This window comes from Palaemon carinicauda, chromosome 10 (genome assembly GCF_036898095.1).
Source record: "Palaemon carinicauda isolate YSFRI2023 chromosome 10, ASM3689809v2, whole genome shotgun sequence".
Taxonomy (NCBI): Eukaryota; Metazoa; Arthropoda; class Malacostraca; order Decapoda; family Palaemonidae; genus Palaemon; species Palaemon carinicauda.
Window position 1 is genome coordinate 124,180,023 of NC_090734.1, and position 18,623 is coordinate 124,198,645.

Here is an 18,623-nt window from a genome sequence, read left to right on the forward strand (position 1 = left end):
TATCATGTGTGTGGAAGGTAGAGGACGTTGTATGCATTGCATAGTTTTGACTTTGAACTCTAATTTGATAAATTCCCCATTATCTCTCTCTCTCTCTCTCTCTCTCTCTCTCTCTCTCTCTCTCTCTCTCTCTCTCTCTCTCTCTCTCTCTCTCATGCTTCTTTATTATTATTGTTATTATTATTATTATTATTATTATTATTATTATTATTACTACTTACTAAGCTACAACCCTTGTTGGAAAAGCAGGATGCTATAAGCCCAGGGGCTCCAACCGGGAAAATAGCCCAGTGAGGAAAGGATGTCAGACATTATAGTTTCAATTGCAGAATTCGGCGATGCAAAATTTCTGCAGAAATTTATTCCTTATAATCGTCTGCCTGTTTCTCCTTAATTTTGACATTCGTTGTTCTATGGCTGATGACAAATAATCAGAACGCGTCTGTGAATGATTTTTTTTTAATTCATTTAAAAAAGAAATTGAGTTATTTCACTCCAGTGAGAGCTATCATAATAAATCTGTATATGTATAAGTGATACGAGTGTTTGTGTGTTTATCTTATACATAGGGAGATGGTTCATTCGTTTCTGTCTTTATATTAACTCAGGAGTCCGACATATTTTTTTTAATTATGTATAGAAAATAATTTATTTCACATATTTGATGAATACTTGAAAAAGAGAATCCTCGACGAAAGAAAATTGCCAATTTTGCTTGATCAATCACAATTTTTTTTCTTTTATTATTATTATTATTATCATTATTCATTTCCTATCGTTAAAAGGCGTCGCAGTCACCAAGGTCATTGATTACGGAAAGGAATTATTTGTGTAAATAATGCTAACATTAAAGCAGTAATCGTTTCCAAGGTATTTTCTCTCTGGAACATAAAGATTATTATTAAATAACTTTAAATAATCCACATATATCTTAACACGACTATTACACTTTTATTTTTATTATTATTATTATTTTTATTATTATTATTATTATTATTATTATTATTATTATTATTATTATTATTATTATTATTATTATTATTATTACTAGCTAAGCTACAGCCCTAGTTGGAAAAGCAAGATGCTATAATTATGCCCAAGGGCTCGAACAGGGAAAATTAGCCGAGTGAGGAAAGGAAACAAGGAAATAAATAAACGATATAAGAAGTAATGAAAAATTAAAAACAAAATATTATAAAACATTAACAACATTAAAACAGATATTTGGTATATAAACTATAAAAAGACTTATGTCAGCCTGTCCAACATGAAAACATTTGCTGCGAGTTTGACCTTATGAAGTTTTACTGATTCAACTACCCGATTAGGAAAATCATTCCACATCTTGGTCACAGCTAGAATAAAACTTCATATAAAAGAGGCAAATTAAAGAATCTCAAAAATAAAATTATAAAGGAAAAAATATATTTTGTAAAGAAAAAAATGATCCAGATAACATTCATAGTTAAGACTAAAATCAAATATATAAAATAGATGAAAAAATTAAAATTCTTTATATTAAAGTTAATTTTTTCAGTAATTTTCCTCCCAATGTATTAGTTTCATCCATTTGTTTCCATGAAAAAAAAATATTCATAATGAAGACTAAAATCAAATATATAAACCAGACGAAGAAAAGAAAATTCTCCATTGAGAAGTTCATTTTATTCAGTAATTTTCATCCTAATGTATCAGTTTCATCCATTCGTTTCCATCAAGAAAAATATATAGAAAAACCAGATAATCATAAGAGAATCAATCTTAATTATATCATTTTCCTTTTGACAAAAAGTCACAAGGGAAATATAATCCGGGGTCACGATTTCGTGTGACCTACATCACAGGAATAGCTGTACTATAATGAAATAATTCTCTTTTATCACGGTACAAGATCACACGATCATAAAAGAGACAGTCTTAAGAGTTGTTTACTTTCCCTTAACTCTTGTTGATGTTGTTGTTGTTGTTGTTCTACTTATTCTTGTTGTTGTTGTTTGTGTTGTTGTTGTTGTTGTTGTTCTACTTATTCTTGTTGTTGTTGTTGTTGTTATTCTTCTTCTTCTTCTTCTTATTATTATTATTATTATTATTATTAAAATTATTATTATTATTATTATTATTATCATTATTATTATTATTATTATTATTATTTTCATCATCTGAAGAATTCTGATCTTTAACATTTCTTTTCCGAATCCACTCCTGTCTACTGAACTGAATACAGAACAAAAAAATCAAAATGAAATGAATAAATTCATGGAGTTTCTTAAAGATCCAGCGATGCAGTGAGAGGCAGACCTGAGTTTCCGGTTAGGCATTTTACTCGTTAGATTTACGGTGTACGATTGCATGACATTTCACAGACGCTGTCATTAATAGATATATGAACTATTCTTTTACCGAGAGACTTTAAGATTTCTATTATCATTCTTTGGGAATCTATAATCCTCCTAGTTCATCTACAGTGTTTGATATAAATTAAATTGTGAAATTATGGAGTTGAGGATACTATTATCATTAAGTGGCCCTAAATTACAATTGCAAAATATCAATGTAACGTTTAAAATCCTTATGTTTGAGAGTTTCATTCACATGCAAAGAGAAAAATTGAGCGAAATCGTTATCCGTGGCGATATCTGGTAACTCACAGTTCATCATGTGTCGCACCACGCGACCTTCACTTGTTTTGCGTGAACAAATTGTTTTAGGCTCGGAAAGCCTAGACCTCATGATGAACAAAGTTAGAAAAGGGAAGAAGAAGAAAATGATGAAGAAAATGAACAAACATACGTTAAAAAGACACCAGGAAGGGTATAAATAAAGAACGAAATGGAGAGGGAAAAAGGATAGTAGCTGTTACCGAGTAAGAAGTGGGAGTTCGCCTAGCAGCCATATTGATCCTGGTTGCTATAGCAGTAGTGTAAACAGAAGGAGGCGGGACCCACGTCGTTCGAGTGTCCTGTCTGAGCTTTCGTGTTTGCAAGTGCATTCGAAGGATGATTTTACTTTCCACGTGAAAATTAAGTGACGGTCGAGTGCCCCTAAGGATAAGAAAAACGAAAGGACAGACGCCCCGTCGACAAGCTGTTCCCTGCCTCGTAGGAGAGTTCGTCTTCCATTAGAGTGAGTACAGCTGAGTACGGAGTTGTTTACACCCATAATATTGTGATGCTGTATCTTATCTTCCATTCCTGTATGCAGATGGTTTAACAGATGCTTCGACACATGACTGTATAGATTTGCTATTCACAAAACCCGTTGAATCATTCATTTATTCGTGGTTTATTCACGGCTGTCAATCCATTTTGGTTTCAGTACTAAAGGGGAACACTAGTGAGAGATTTATTAATGTTCAACACGTGTTGGAGAGTTCACTGTTATTCCAGATAGGAACAATGCATTTAGTTATGTTTAATGACATAACGTAGGGAGAATATCATTTACCAATTTATTCATTGAATAGTGTCATTATGCAGTGGGAATATTATTTACCAGTTTATTTATTAAATAGTGTCATTATGCAGTGGGAATATTATTTACCAATTTATTTATTGTAGAATGACAATTTGTAGTTGGGATATCATTTAAAAATTTGTTTATTGAATAGTGTCCTTATGCAGTGAGAATATTATTTACCAATTTATTTATTGTAGAATGACAATGTGTAATTGGGATATTATTTACCAATTTATTTATTGAAGAGTGTCATTGTGGAGTGGGAATATTATTTACCAATTTATTTATTGTAGAATGACAATGTGTAATTGGGATATCATTCACTAATTTATTTATTGAAGGCTGTCATTATGTAGTGGTAATATCATTCGCCAATTTATTTATTGTATTATATTAATGTGTCATAAATACTGATATTTTTTTTATATAAATTTCTAAAGGAAATCTCTCTCTCTCTCTCTCTCTCTCTCTCTCTCTCTCTCTCTCTCTCTCTCTCTCTCTCTCTCATATATTCAGACATTCCCATGTAACTTTGCCCTTTAGAATTATACTAAAATAACAGACAGTTCGTGCTAATGTATATGATATTATTTTTAACGAAAGGAATAATACAGGGAATATCGAAGCAATATCTTCCTAGGATTTGTAAATATAGAGAATGTGTAGAACTGTCACATACAATTTTGCTTTGAAAGTAATTTCTTAAGTTTATTCACACACATACATTATATATATATATATATATATATATATATATATATATATATACATATATATATATATATATATATATATATATATATATATATATATATATAACTGTATTTATATATGTACTGTAATATATATATATATATATATATATATATATATATATATATATATATATATATATATATATATATGTATATATGTATACATATATATATATATATGTATATATATATATTTATATACTGTATAAAAGAGTGTACGTATAAGTAATTATGTTTATATATGCATATATATATGTATATGTATATACTGTATATATATATATATATATATATATATATATATATATATATATATGCATATACATGTATGTATATATATATGTATATATATATATATATATATATATATATATATATATATATATATATATATATATATATCCCTTTCTGATGGGTTACCTGAACATTGTTAAAGTGTTTGTGCATTGCCATGATTAACAAAACTGTATTAGTCAAGGCCACCCATGCTAAGTTGGTTTGCTGTGAGATTCAGACTAAAGTCTCCTATCATCACTAATCCCCTCTGTTCAGCGTGGTGATGACCATGACATTTGTTGTTGTTGTAATACATATATATATATATATATATATATATATATATATATATATATATATATATATATTCAGTATATATATTATTTATATATATACACAAAGTATATATATATATATATATATATATATACAGTATATATATATATATATATATATATATATATATACAGTGTTTATATATATATATATGTATATGTATATATATATAAATATATATATATATATATATATATATATATATATATATATATATATGTGTGTGTGTGTGTGTGTGTGTGTGTGTGTGTGTTTGTATGCAAGCTATAACTGCAGAGAGAGAGAGAGAGAGAGAGAGAGAGAGAGAGAGAGAGAGAGAGAGAGAGAGAGAGAGAGAGAGAGAGAAAAGGAGGCGTGTCTACTTTGTCTAATGATGTAATCATCTCAAGATTGAATGAATATTTTGATCGACACATTCACCACTGCCATTTGAAAATTGTTCTTAACAATTGGTACGTCATTCTAAGAAATAGCATACGTGAGTTATTGTATATCCTTCAACTTAATATCAAATGAGAATTTTTGGAATCACGCATTGTTATTTCTAAGTAATCGTTATTCGTATGAATTTAATGTAAAATCGTTCGTTAAATCTTTTGTTTATATGACAGGGACAATTTGTCATTGTTTAAGTTTCATTCCTTGCTGTTAATAGATGGAAGAGTTGGAAGACTCAGGCTTACATGACTGAGGACTATGAAGCGTGAAGTAGGAGATGGAGAAGTGTTGATTTAAAAGCTCAAGATAGAGACGACTGGCGAAATCTAACCGAGGCCCTTTGCGTCAATAGGCGTAAGGGGAGATGATGATGATGATGAATAATGTCGAAAAAAATGGGTTAAACTTTTCAAAGCAGTGAAAATATTCCGATTGCAAATCAGGAGTCAGTAAATACATTCAATAAATAAGTCTACAAATCAGGTCAGTATATTAGGAGTCAAAGAATATATTTATCATATTATAATATATGATCAGTTAAGAAATGTATTTAATAATTTTCTTATGCAAAACATTATACAGATAAAACGTTAGTTAAAAGATATGTTAAAAAATAGACCCGTTTTTATATTCATCTCATAAATATTCAAGAAATATATCGAAATATTCATTAACTAGGAAATGTATTGCAAAAAAAAAATTCAAAATACTATTTATTAAAATTTTCGAAAATTAAAATCACAATGAAGAAATAGGAATAAAACAAGCTTATCAATAAATAAGGAATTTGATTATATAGTGTATACAGATTTAAAAAATGCCACCGTAGGGGGCTAATGCTGCCAGTGCACCTCACGCTGTGTAATACAGGCATTACTTAGAGGTCTTCGCAGTATTCTTTCTGACACTTTTTAAGGTCTAAGGTTTAAAAGCCGCTCATGAATGGTAGAGGCAAGGGACAATGATATTGGCCTATCAAGCAGGACAATGCCCTAGACACTGACCATATTACATATGATCAGCGCCCATGCCCCCTCTCCACCCAAGCTAGGACCAAGGATGGGCAGGCAATGGCTGCCAATGATTCAAAAGATAGTCCTATAGCTCACAAGGTTGGTGAGATTGCATCGACCAAAGGAACTAAGGAGTTTGAGCGGGACTCGAACCCCAGTGTGGCAATCACCAGGCAAGGACGTTACCACCAGGCTTGCTTTCTTTCTTCTTTCATCTTGCTGTCCAACATCTTTTACCTCATAATGAGGTAGTCGAATCGGTGGAACTACAAAAGTTCAAACTTGCAGCGAATGTCTATGTTGAAGAGGCTGACACAAGTCTCATTTTATAGTTTATATTCGAATGATCTATTTTAATGTTATCGCTATTCTTAAAATATTTTATTTCAATTGTTCATTACTTCTCATGTAGTTTATTTATTTGCTTATTTTGTTTCCTCACTGGGCTATTTTTTCCTGCTGGAGCCCTTCGGCTTATAACATCCTGCTATTCCAACTGAGATAGTAGCTTAGCTGGTAGGAATATTAATAGTATATCTCTAGAGTTTCAGCCTAAATGTACAAGTTGGACACAGGAGTCCATGGCACACCTCGCTCTGAAGAAGTGCATCCTGCGACACCCTTACTTCGCGGCGAGTAACCAAACAGATAGTGTAGGAAGAGATGGCAAAGGTGGAGGGTGGGGTAACACTCGGGAACTCTCTGTGCAGTACGGGTGTTGCTGGGTGTACTTCTTCAGAGCAATGTGTACTTGGGATTCCTGTGTTAAATTGTACTCGAGTACTGAATGGCCTCAAATGTCCACAATCCAGAAAAAAAAGAAGAAAAAAAAAAACACCTTTATTGACTCCTAATGGATGAATTATGTTTTAATTATGCCATCAAAGGTGATTTTATATGACACATGTCAAAGCGGAAATTTTACTTCCAACGAGTCCTTATATTTGATTACTAGTGTACTCTACCAGGAATAATTGATGACTAAATATTCGGATAGATATGTACACACGCTTACGGACCCACCCCTCACCAGGGTATGACTACTTCTCTCCCCCTTACCCAGGGATGGGAAGAGTTCTGCGTGACCGGAAAGACATATTGTATAGGAGAGATTATTTTGTTAATAAAGATGATTTTGTAATACATTAAGATTCGATGAAAATATTTAAGGACAACGAGTATGAGAATATATTTACTTCAAGGAGAATGATGAACCAACTCAAAAAATTCTTCATAAGACAAATAATATTATGCTTCAATAATCAAGTAATCAATTTAATGCTTGAAGAAACAAAGCAATATAGTTAATTCATAAATGGTCAGATTAGTATCTAATGTAAGAAGTATCAACGATTAACGTTTAACTGTAGAAAGAGTAGATAAATATAAACTAGAGAGGCACTCAGTAGAGAGCATGCCTTCATCACGCCAAGCTGTTTTATTTTACTATTAACTCCACTTCGTACTTTTAATTCGATGTATTTTCTTCAAATTCTGATAAAATTGTTCTTGGGCCATACTTCACTATAGTCAATTTCTTTTAGCGATGCAGATTTGCACAGACTCACAGCGGTGCCCTTTTAGCTCGGAAAAGTTTCCTGATCGCTGATTGGTTGGACGAGATAATTCTAACCAATCAGCGATCAGGAAACTTTTCCGAGCTAAAAGGGCACCGCTGCGAGTGGGTGCAAATCTGCATCGCTAAAAGAAATGGACTATAGTCCACCAAGTTTTTTTTAAAGTGGTTCTGTAGTTTTGTTGGTAAAACTGTTAACAATTAAAAATAAACAAGCAAAATATATAAGCGATTATTTTCAAAGTACTGCTGCGTACTTGTACTTTGACGTATTTTATCCAAAATGTTACAGATTCATCCTTGGGTCGTACCCAACATGACTACCAAGGTTGGTCAAAATCGGTAAAGTAGTTTTTGTGCAAAGTTGCTCACAAACAAACAAATAGATGAACAGACATGGGTAATATATACCTTCATGACGAAGGCAATAAAAGAATTGATTTATTGAATCATAAATCGGAAAGTACCTGTAATACATCGCTACATTGTTACACAAATTAAACACAATCACGCAAAGGCCAGTAACCCCATCGACCTTAATCGAGCTTGTATCTAGAGGAATTCCTCTTTTAGCGTGTTGAACTACAAAAGTTTTTTTTTTTTTTTTTTTTTTTTTTTTTTTTCTATAGGTCGCGTGACTGAAGTTTTCCTTCACGTCACGCGAGGATCCACTTCATCTCGCCCTAGTTTCTTATCGATCAGGTTCTCTGGTTCATTTACAGTCCTAAGCGGACCTGAAGTTTTAGGCGTCCATTGATCTCGTAATTGATGGACAAGAACTGGTGATTAGTGTAGGGAAAGTTAAAGGACTTTGAGTCGCGTATTGTACGCTTTTACCGGAAAGATATGGAATATATGCATGAATTGGGTAGGCTATACATACATTCGTAAAAACACACATGCGTATATGCGTATAAACACACTCTATATATATATATATATATATATATATATATATATATATATATATATATATATATATATATATATATATATATATATATATATATGAATTGTGCATATATGTGCGTAAACAATCATACACTGTTAAAAATCCATAATTTTCATCGGAAATTCGTCGTGAAAATATACTGTTATTAGCCGTATTTCAGTAGAATACAAGCGACTGTAATTTTTTATTTTACTTTGTTATTATCCTTTACGGTATGGTGACCGTAATTTCACTCATTTACGTCAATATGTCCGTTTTTTAAACGGTGAATGCCTGGCAACATATATTCCAGGAATTATACCGTTTCTTAAAGCAAATTTTTAAGCGTACTTATTTAAAAAAACCAAGAGACACACAGTAAACGCATTTATAAGAGTAAATTACCTTACCTCAGATATATGACAATTGATAACACAGGCTGAATCTGAATACATAAAATTGACGTTGCAATTGGTCTAAATGGTCAACATGAAGATATACCCCGTTTACATAAATATCAGATTTAAACAAGGAGGTTAAACCTCCTTGGATTTAAAACTGATTAGTACATTAATAAGTTTTTTTTTTTTTTCGGGGAAAATTTAGTATTTAGTGAATACAATGGACATTCGATTTTCGATTAGGAACTATGGGATTTCTATCGTTTCCAGAGGCCGTGTAATAGTGTTTTTCTCAAATATCTAACAAACCGGGTTATGAATTTCCATGAAACTACAGCAATGAATGTTTCAAACATTGGCCTAATTTTTGGTGGTACAATGAATTGACAGATGTGCTTAATTAACCCGTTTACTCTTAGAAAAAAGAGGAACTTCTTCCCTTCCTTCAGAGCGTTTCGAAGAAGTGTTACTTAATCACGCAACTGTGACGCAGAGGTTCCCCCAGCCCTCCTTCGGAGTTTACACCTATGGCTATCCTAGTACTCCCCCCCCCCCCCCCCCCCCCACCCTTCCTTCTTGCCTTCTTTCCTTCATTCCCATTGTTATTAGGCTACCGAGTAAATCCCTGTTAGGAAAGACTGTGTACTGCACATATAAAATGAGCCGGAAGAGCAATAAAATGTTTTATGGTGGTAGATAATGATTAGATGGTTAACACAAATTATCAAACATAATAGAAGAGGTTTAAAACAGGGGTGTGGAATCGCACTGAGAGATATTCTACTCGGACTCCTACAAATTTTAGATTTGCGACTAAAAAATAAAATAAAATAAAAAAAAATAAAATAAAAACATTAGTAGAAATAGAATTTTTTTTTTCCTTGAGAGTGATGATGAGTAAAATGTATGTGTCCAATTTTTTTTTTTTTTTTTTTTCATCCCCCATAAATCTATGGTTTCCAGCAATTGGTGATAACATTATTTTGGAAAAGCGAAGCTAATGAATACTTTGATACGAGTATATCAGCTTGGCATGTAAACAATGTCAATGGATTTCTCAAAGTAAGGTTGATTGGTTCATTAATTGAAGTCTGGTATAATTCCAGTCACAAAGTCGCCATGATATTTGTCACATACCTTTTAAGTAACAAAAATAGGTACTGGTACTTATAACGTATATAGATATATAAAACTATAGGTTAAAATATAATAAATCTTATGTATGTATGAACACACACACACACACACATATATATATATATATATATATATATATATATATATATATATATATATATATGTATGTATGTATTATATATATGTATGTATTATATATATATATATATATATATATATATATATATATATATACATATATATATGATTTCAAAATTTATCAAATGGCCGATGTCAATGCCCTTATATGAAACATCTTTTAGAAGTCTACCTTCTAAGGAATTCAAGCTACTCTCTCTGGTGAAATTGATATGATAAATTATATTAAACAATGTTCTCTGTCATTTTCTTCCTGGCAATTGATGTATCGAGTAACCTGTGTTGTATGGAAGAATGAGTCCTACGGCTTAACCTAAAGAAAACTATATTTCTATTGCTTTACCAACACTCGCTTGAAGTGCGAAGTGTAGGGTTAGCATGGCTTCTTTCGTCTCGTGTCTTAAGTCTCATTCTTGATCTTCAATGTAAGTGAGTGGGTAAGATATAAAACGTTGGTCTTGTGTTTAGGTAAAGTCTAAAGTCACGAATCACATTACCAGGTATGCTGAACTTTTACGGACAAAGAATTTCGTATTGCTAGGGGTAGGTCATATGACAAATATCAATGGAGTTAAACAGGCGTTTAACAATTCGGGGGATGGGAGGTACAGGGAAGAAACGTTATAACAACGTCACTGAGGGACGTCATCACTTTTGCGGATGTGTGGGTGGCTAAGACTGGCTTTAGCCTCATTTTCTTAAGTAAAAAAGTTAATAAAACGTAATTGGTAATGCACAGTATTTCCCAAAATTAGGCCATTGTATGAAGCACTCCCTGCTTTGATATCATGGAAATCCATCTGTTATTTTAGGAGTTATTAAAAAAAAAAAAAAACCACTATTACACGGCCTCTGGAAACGATAGTAGGTAAAACTGTCTTGTTTACATCAATGCCGATTGTTTTCTACATATGTTTTTGAAATATTCATTGGTAGCGGCGTTTAGTATTGATTATAAAGGGGCATTCCTTAATAAACGAGAGGCAATTTGACAAAGCCATGCTTTTATGGTATTTTGCCTATTGCACTTTCATTCTGTCAGCTACCAAGTATCTTTAGTGTTTAAGCACAATTTCTTGAAGTTGTAGTTTCAGTTTGGTTGGTTTAACGGGTTTAAACGTTTAAAGGTCGCTCGTGAATGGCAGAGGCAAGGGCCAGTGACATTGCCCTAGGAAGCAGGACAATGCTCTAGACTGACCATATATCATATGATCAGCGTCCAAGCACCCTCTCCACACAAGCTAGGACCAGGGAGGGCCAGGCAATGGCTGTTGTCATAGATTAAGCTGACGAATGTTATCAAGGGTCTGTACCCGAAGTGCTGTGGTGTGTGAAAAAGAGTGCTGAAAACCTGGTATGAATCGCCAGACTCTCTCATACCATGATTACAATTTCTTTTAAACAAAGATAATTACGATTTAGAACACAATTTTATGGTAATCCTCATAACTTATATTCTTTGGTCTTTATTTCGAAATAGAATTTCCAATGGTATCCGTTGCCCTTGTAGGCTACAGCAGAGCTAATCTGAGCAAATGGTTTTTATTCTTTAGTTTTTATAAACAAATACTTATCATTATTAGGCTTCCCAGCAAAGAAGTATTTTGACACCCTCCCCTTACCACCTTGTTTTAAAAATTCATAATCCAGGATGCCAGATAACTCATAATCAATCAATTAACAGTAAATATCAACATCTGCTGTCACTAAGATAATCGTTATAGGAATGTTATCAAAAGTAATATAATCGTTATAGTAATGTTATGTAAGATAATAGATATAGGAATGGTATCAAAAGATAATCGTTATAGTAATGTTATGTGAAATGATCGTTATAGGAATGTTAACAAAAGTATGATAATCGTCATAGGAATGTTATCAAAAGTATAAAAATCGTCATAAGAATGTTATCAAAAGTATGATAATCGTCATAGGAATGTTAACAAAAGTATGATAATCGTCATAGGAATGTTATCAAAAGTATGATGAACGTTATAGGAATGTTAACAAAAGTATGATAATCGTCATAGGAATGTTATCAAAAGTATGATGAACGTTATAGGAATGTTAACAAAAGTATGATAATCGTCATAGGAATGTTATCAAAAGTATGATGATCGTTATAGGGATTTTAACAAAAGTATGATAATCGTTATAGGAATGTTATCATAAGTATGATAATCGTCATAGGAATGTTAACAAAAGTATGAAAATCGTTATAGAAATGTTATCAAAAGTATACAAGATAAAAGCTTCAAGATTATCTGATGAGGATATTTTCAATCATCTCAAACACGACAAGGAAAACACTATAAAGTATTTAAAAGCATTAAAGAGTCTTTATGAACCCTTTATTTGAACGCTTTTGTTATTGATATCAATACGCGAATAAGTTTTGATCTGGTTAAAGCTTTTGTACGTGATTAATTGGTAAATAATGTATTGAGCAAATTATTCCAATTCCTCTGCGGTCACTATGAGAAGAATTGTCACGACCTTATCGAAGTGTAATATTTTTACAGTTTTCATCCTTTGCGTTCATTTTAAGCGACTCCCTGTTAATTTCAAGAGTTTTTTTCTACGTGTAGGAACTTGGTAAAGACCAGTGTTTATATAAACGTGAATCAAACGAGTAATAAATTTTCAAGTGGAATCATATCACTTACCCTTTTTTGGGAGATTAATGATTAAAATTCACCTCTCCTTCCCCGCCTAATCTCTACATACCCCCTCCCCCATCGTAAAGTAGGAGCAATATTTTCGTCTATTCCCTTTGCTTCCATTTTTTTACTTGTTCGCCCCCAAAAATGGTCCCGAAAAACCGAGCGTATTTACTAAAGGAAAGAAAAAAAATAAAGAAAGCCTTCCTCTAGTTAGAATTGCGAGCACGTCCTTAGCCAAGAAGTCGTCTTTCCGAACTCCATATTACATGGTGCCGCAAAGTCCCTGACCTATATCGCGTCCTCTGTCGCACCCTGCTGGGTCACGATGCATATTTGAAAAGGAGGAAAAAAAAGGCTAAATAGAGTGTACTATACTGAAATTCATTATAGATAGTGAGGTGCAATTCTGTGTAAATTGCTAACAAATTTCAGTACGAATTAAAATAAAAATACTATTTTATATGGCTTATTTGTATCAAGGGTAGTGGTCGAGCGGTACAGTACTACGTTTACTAGGTCCGTGGATCAGTTTCAGCATGCCATCTACTAGTTCATTTGGCTATAAATGGGTACGTTCTTCTTTTGGGATTAGGCAATATAAATAGTGTAGCCCTCTCTAAGTGGGGATACCTTATCGTGGTGAAGGGGTTTGTGTTACGCCATGAATAGCAGAGCTGTAGATTACTAGTCAGGCCACCCATACTAGGTCGGTTTGCTGTTAGCGATCAGACTAAAGTCTCACGTCATTACTATTTCCTAGTGGCCAGCGTGGGGATAAAAACTGGCCAAACACCAGGCATGAATAAGGTTATGTCTGAGGCTTTTGTCCTGCAGTGGACTAGAAATGGATGCATTTATTGTTGTTTGACGAGATGCGTTCCAGCTCATAATCTTCATCCAAGTGATCTTAATTTTTCCAGTTTTTTTCAACAAGTGAGATGTCTTATATATGTATCCAAAATCCTTACAAGTATTTCTGCATAGAAAAAATGCTTTTAAAATGAATTCTTATCTCATATGTTCTTATCTTTTGAGTGTTCCTTTGCAATCTCTAGGAACAAATTCTGTTATTCTTGATACCCATCTATTGTCTGTTATTTTCATTTTATGCCTTCCCCATGTCCATTTCTTTTCCTTGTTAGAATATCCTTTACATTACTTCCTCTGTCCATTTATTTTCCTTACATGTTGTTAGAATATCCTGTATTAAAGTTTGCTGTCGTATCCAAGTTGCTCTTTTTCTGACTCTTAGTGTTATTTCCATCATTATTATTTTCATAGCTCTTTGAGTTATAACTAACTTATGTTCTAAGGATTTAGTAAGGTTCCAAGTTTCTGATGCACAAGTTAACACTGGTAGGACCCTCTGATCAAATACTTTCCTTTTTAGAGATAGTGACATTTTACTTTTCATAATCTCATTTTGTTTACGAATTGCTCTCCATCCCATGCTTATCCTTTTTTTAATTTCAGTCTCGTATTCTGGAGAAACACTTACTGTCTTTCCTAAGTACGAATATTCATTAAAAATCTCTAGAGATTTGTACATAACTCTTATTTGTTGTCTCTGCATTTTCATTGAACATTATTACATGGTGCCGCAAAGTCCCTGACCTACATATCTGCTTTCTGAATTCAAATCTTCTATCATCTTTTATAATTCTTCCCATGTTTCACCAAACACAACTATGTCATCTTCCAATCTTAAGATGTTAAGGTATTCTCCATTAATATTAATTCCTACATTTGACACATTCTAAATTCTTGAAAACTTCTAGTCATGCTGTGAATAATTTAGGAGAGACGGGGGTCTCCCTGTTGAATTCCTTTCTCAGTCAAAATTTTCTCACTATCTTTATGTAGTTTTAGCGTACAGCAATCCTAAAACTACATAAAGGAGGGTAGTGCCATAACCATTCTGGCTCCAGTAAATGATATGAAGAGATCATCTACAAATAGTGTTGAGGGAATATCATGGGAATGACAAAAGATATCCCATTTATGGTTAAGGCAAATGGGATCACACTAAGCACTCTACCCTGGGAGCTCCTTCCTGACATTTCCTTTCTGACAGTTTCTTCTACTCTAACTTAAAAAAAAAATCTGTGAGACAAATACTTGAATAAACAATGGTAGCTCTCCTCTCAATCCAAAATTATGAATGTTTTCAGTTATACCATATATCCAAGTATTACCATATGCCTTTTCAAGGTAAAAAGAAAAAAAGGTTTCATGTTATTGGTTGGAAGCTAAGGCTTTACAATTAGAGGATCAAGTGTTGTAACATAAGATTCATCTATTCCTTGTCTTTGAAGGGCTTTAATAACTGGTGAGGGTTTGATGGCATCAAAAGCTTTCTCATAGTCTACAAATGCCATACATAGTGGTTTGTCATACTCTGTTGATTTTCCCATTAGCTGGTTAATTACGTGGATATGGTCAGTTGTTGAATACCCACTTCCAAAACCTGCCTGCTCTCTTGGTTGATTAATGTCTAGGAGTCTTCCTATACGGCGTAATATGATCTTAGTAAGTATTTTATATATTAGGTAGAGTAAACTTATTAGGACATAATTTTTCAGGTCATTGTGTCTCACTTTTTGTGAATTATTATAATGATAAAGTTTTCTAAGCTGTGGGTATAGAGCATTCTTGCAGACATTTGTTGCAGAGTACTCCATGTATTATTTAATTAATTGTTAGGCCATCTTCTCCTGCTACTTTGCCTCTATTCATGCCTTTTAATGCTGTTTTTACTTCTCCTACTGCTACGTTTGGCACTAAATTATTTCTATTGGTGAAGATATTTTTTTATCACCATTGTATAGCATTATATAGAAACCCTCTGCAGTTTTTATCACTCCATCTCTATTATTAATATTATTTCCATTTCCATCCTTTAAAGCAGACTTCTGTTGGCGCCCTGTTCCAAGGATTCTTTTAATTAATTTGAAGCTTCTTCCTTTCCTTAGTGTTTCCCCAGTTTTAGTCTGATTGTGTTTACAAATCTCTTGGGGTTTTAGTTTGTTTATTGTTTTGGATAGCTCTGCTAATTCTATTTTATCTCCTTTGGATTTTACCCTTATTTCCAATCCTTTCTTTATTAGGCTTTTGGTGTTTTCTGATAGTTTTCCTTGATCTTGTTTAGGAACTTTTCCACCTATCTCTTGTGCTGATTCCAATGCAAATTTTATATATGTATATATATATATATATATATATATATATATATATGTGTGTGTGTGTGTGTGTGTGTATGTACATGTTCGTCACCCATTTTAAAGGGTTGGTGAGAGAGAGAGAGAGAGAGAGAGAGAGAGAGAGAGAGAGAGAGAGAGAGAGAGAGAGAGAGAGAGAGAGAGAGAGAGAGAGAGAGAGAGAGAGGGGGGGGGAAGAGAGAGAGAGAGAGAGAGAGTCACTTTGATTATATACACACACACACATATATATATATATATATATATATATATATATATATATATATATATACTGTATATATATAGAAATGACAGTAAAAATGCTACCTAGAGAAAAGTTTCTATATTGGTTCTAAAGAGGAAAGAACGCCCTCTAAAAGGATTAGGTATTGACTAATTGGAGGGTTTTGGATTCCAAGATTTCAAAGGAATATTTTTGATCTCATATTACCAATTAAATCAAAAGAAATCTTTCCAACAAATTCTGATAGGATTACGTTGTCGTGTTCAGCCGATTGAATGATAGGTATTTGCTAAACCATATTTTGTCCCTCTCTTAGCAAAGCACATATTGACAGCAATCAAAACGGTTTTAGGTTATTTTAATTAATATATATAAACACAATGACGCAACATTGTGTTTGAACTTTGAATGCAAATAAACATTATGATATCAGTTGTGATTACGTCTGAACAGTTTGGGAATGTTACGGATATGGAATTATTCCCTGATTATCAAACCAATCGTATCGGTTATGTATAAGCTACGTCAACATTAAGCGAAGGTATGATCCATGCATGACTGAAATTCGTGCTCTAGTCAAAATATTTGTTAAATCATATATCGTTCAGAGTTGAATCTTCAGTCATAAGTCATTAAATTTTACTGAAAGACCTGAAGTTGCTTCTATATTGGATAACAGAACGTTTGTCAAATCAACATTATATGAAAATTCATGGCGCTTCTTTTTAGAGATCGATGCATTTCAAGTATGATCAATATAAGTTTCCATGCAATTTATGTTATTTTTAGTCTTGGCTGTCGGGGCAGAGTTGTGAAGATGACAGGTTCATCCTTGTCAAGATTCTTGGGCAGGATGCGTTGTACTATGCTAGCTATGTTTTTATGTTTATTTCAGAAGCAGGTCTTCTGAAAGCTATTTAGCTTTTACAAGGATTTCTTCGCTTTTATGGTTCTAAATTGAATTTCCTTTTATTCTTTATTTATAGCAAATGATATCGGCGTCAATGACTTTGAATGTCAGGATGCCCGAAAACTCAAAATCAATCAATCACAAGTCTAAGGTGGGACTCTTATTCCCATTAACACTTTATAACACATATAGGCTTACTTTCGTTAAGGGTCTTGAGGTACCAGAGCTCGCTTTGATGTAGTACCAGATTTTTTTTTTTTTTTTTTTTTTTATTTTTAGGGTTGTTGTGGCCTGATTGGTTACGTCTCTGCCTTGTGTTTGGCAGACGAGGTTCGAGTCCCACTCAGACTCGTTAGTTCCTGTAGTGTCTGCAACCTCACCATCCTTGTGAGCTAAAGTTGGGGAGCTTACAGTTCTATCTGCTAAGTCTTCAACAGCCATTGCCTGGCCCTCCCTGGTCCTAGGTTGGGTGGAGATGGGGCTTAGGCGCTTATTTTATAATATATGGTCAGTCTCTTGGGCATTGTCCTTCTTGCTAGGGCAATGTCACTGACCCCTGCCTCTGCCATTCATAAGTGGATTCTAAAAACCTTAAGTCTTTATACATGCTGTAAACATGAGGTGCTCACAGTCTCTCTCTTCCGCAGTCTAGCGTCGCTTCTGTTCAGTAATTATTTTTTTCACAAGTGTTCTTTTGAGTGATTTACCTTTTTTAAACTCAGTTATCGGCATAACAGCATGTAGGCATTTTGAAAACTTATTTTCCCGGAGACCTATTTACTTTTTTTTTTGCTTTTCTTTCTACTTTTATTTTGGCCTTCCTGACTTACTACCTTAAATTATGATATTAGAGTGTTTAAGAATTAAATAGAATTTACTGACTATTATAAGAAATGAGTTGTATATATACATACGCTACATCGTATATATATATATATATATATATATATATATATATATATATATATATATATATATATATATATATATATATATATATATATATAAAGAGAGAGAGAGAAAGAGAGAGAGAGAGAGAGAGAGAGAGAGAGAGAGAGAGAGAGAGAGAGAGAGAGAGAGAGAGAGAGCGTATGTGTATCTAACATAACATAGATTTATATAGCATAAGGTATATGAATAATTGTCAAGGAA

At 32.9% G+C, this 18,623-nt stretch overlaps 1 protein-coding gene across 1 annotated transcript in view; it reads left to right on the plus strand.

Moving 5' to 3' along the window:
• Positions 1 to 2,872: 2,872 nt before the first annotated feature.
• The window catches only part of LOC137648464 (sperm-associated microtubule inner protein 5-like), a 130,175-nt gene continuing 114,424 nt past the window's right edge, over positions 2,873 to 18,623 (plus strand). The window contains exon 1 of the mRNA XM_068381384.1: positions 2,873 to 3,123. The gene's annotated coding sequence lies outside the window, so the exon portion shown is untranslated. The remainder of the gene's footprint in view (positions 3,124 to 18,623) is intronic.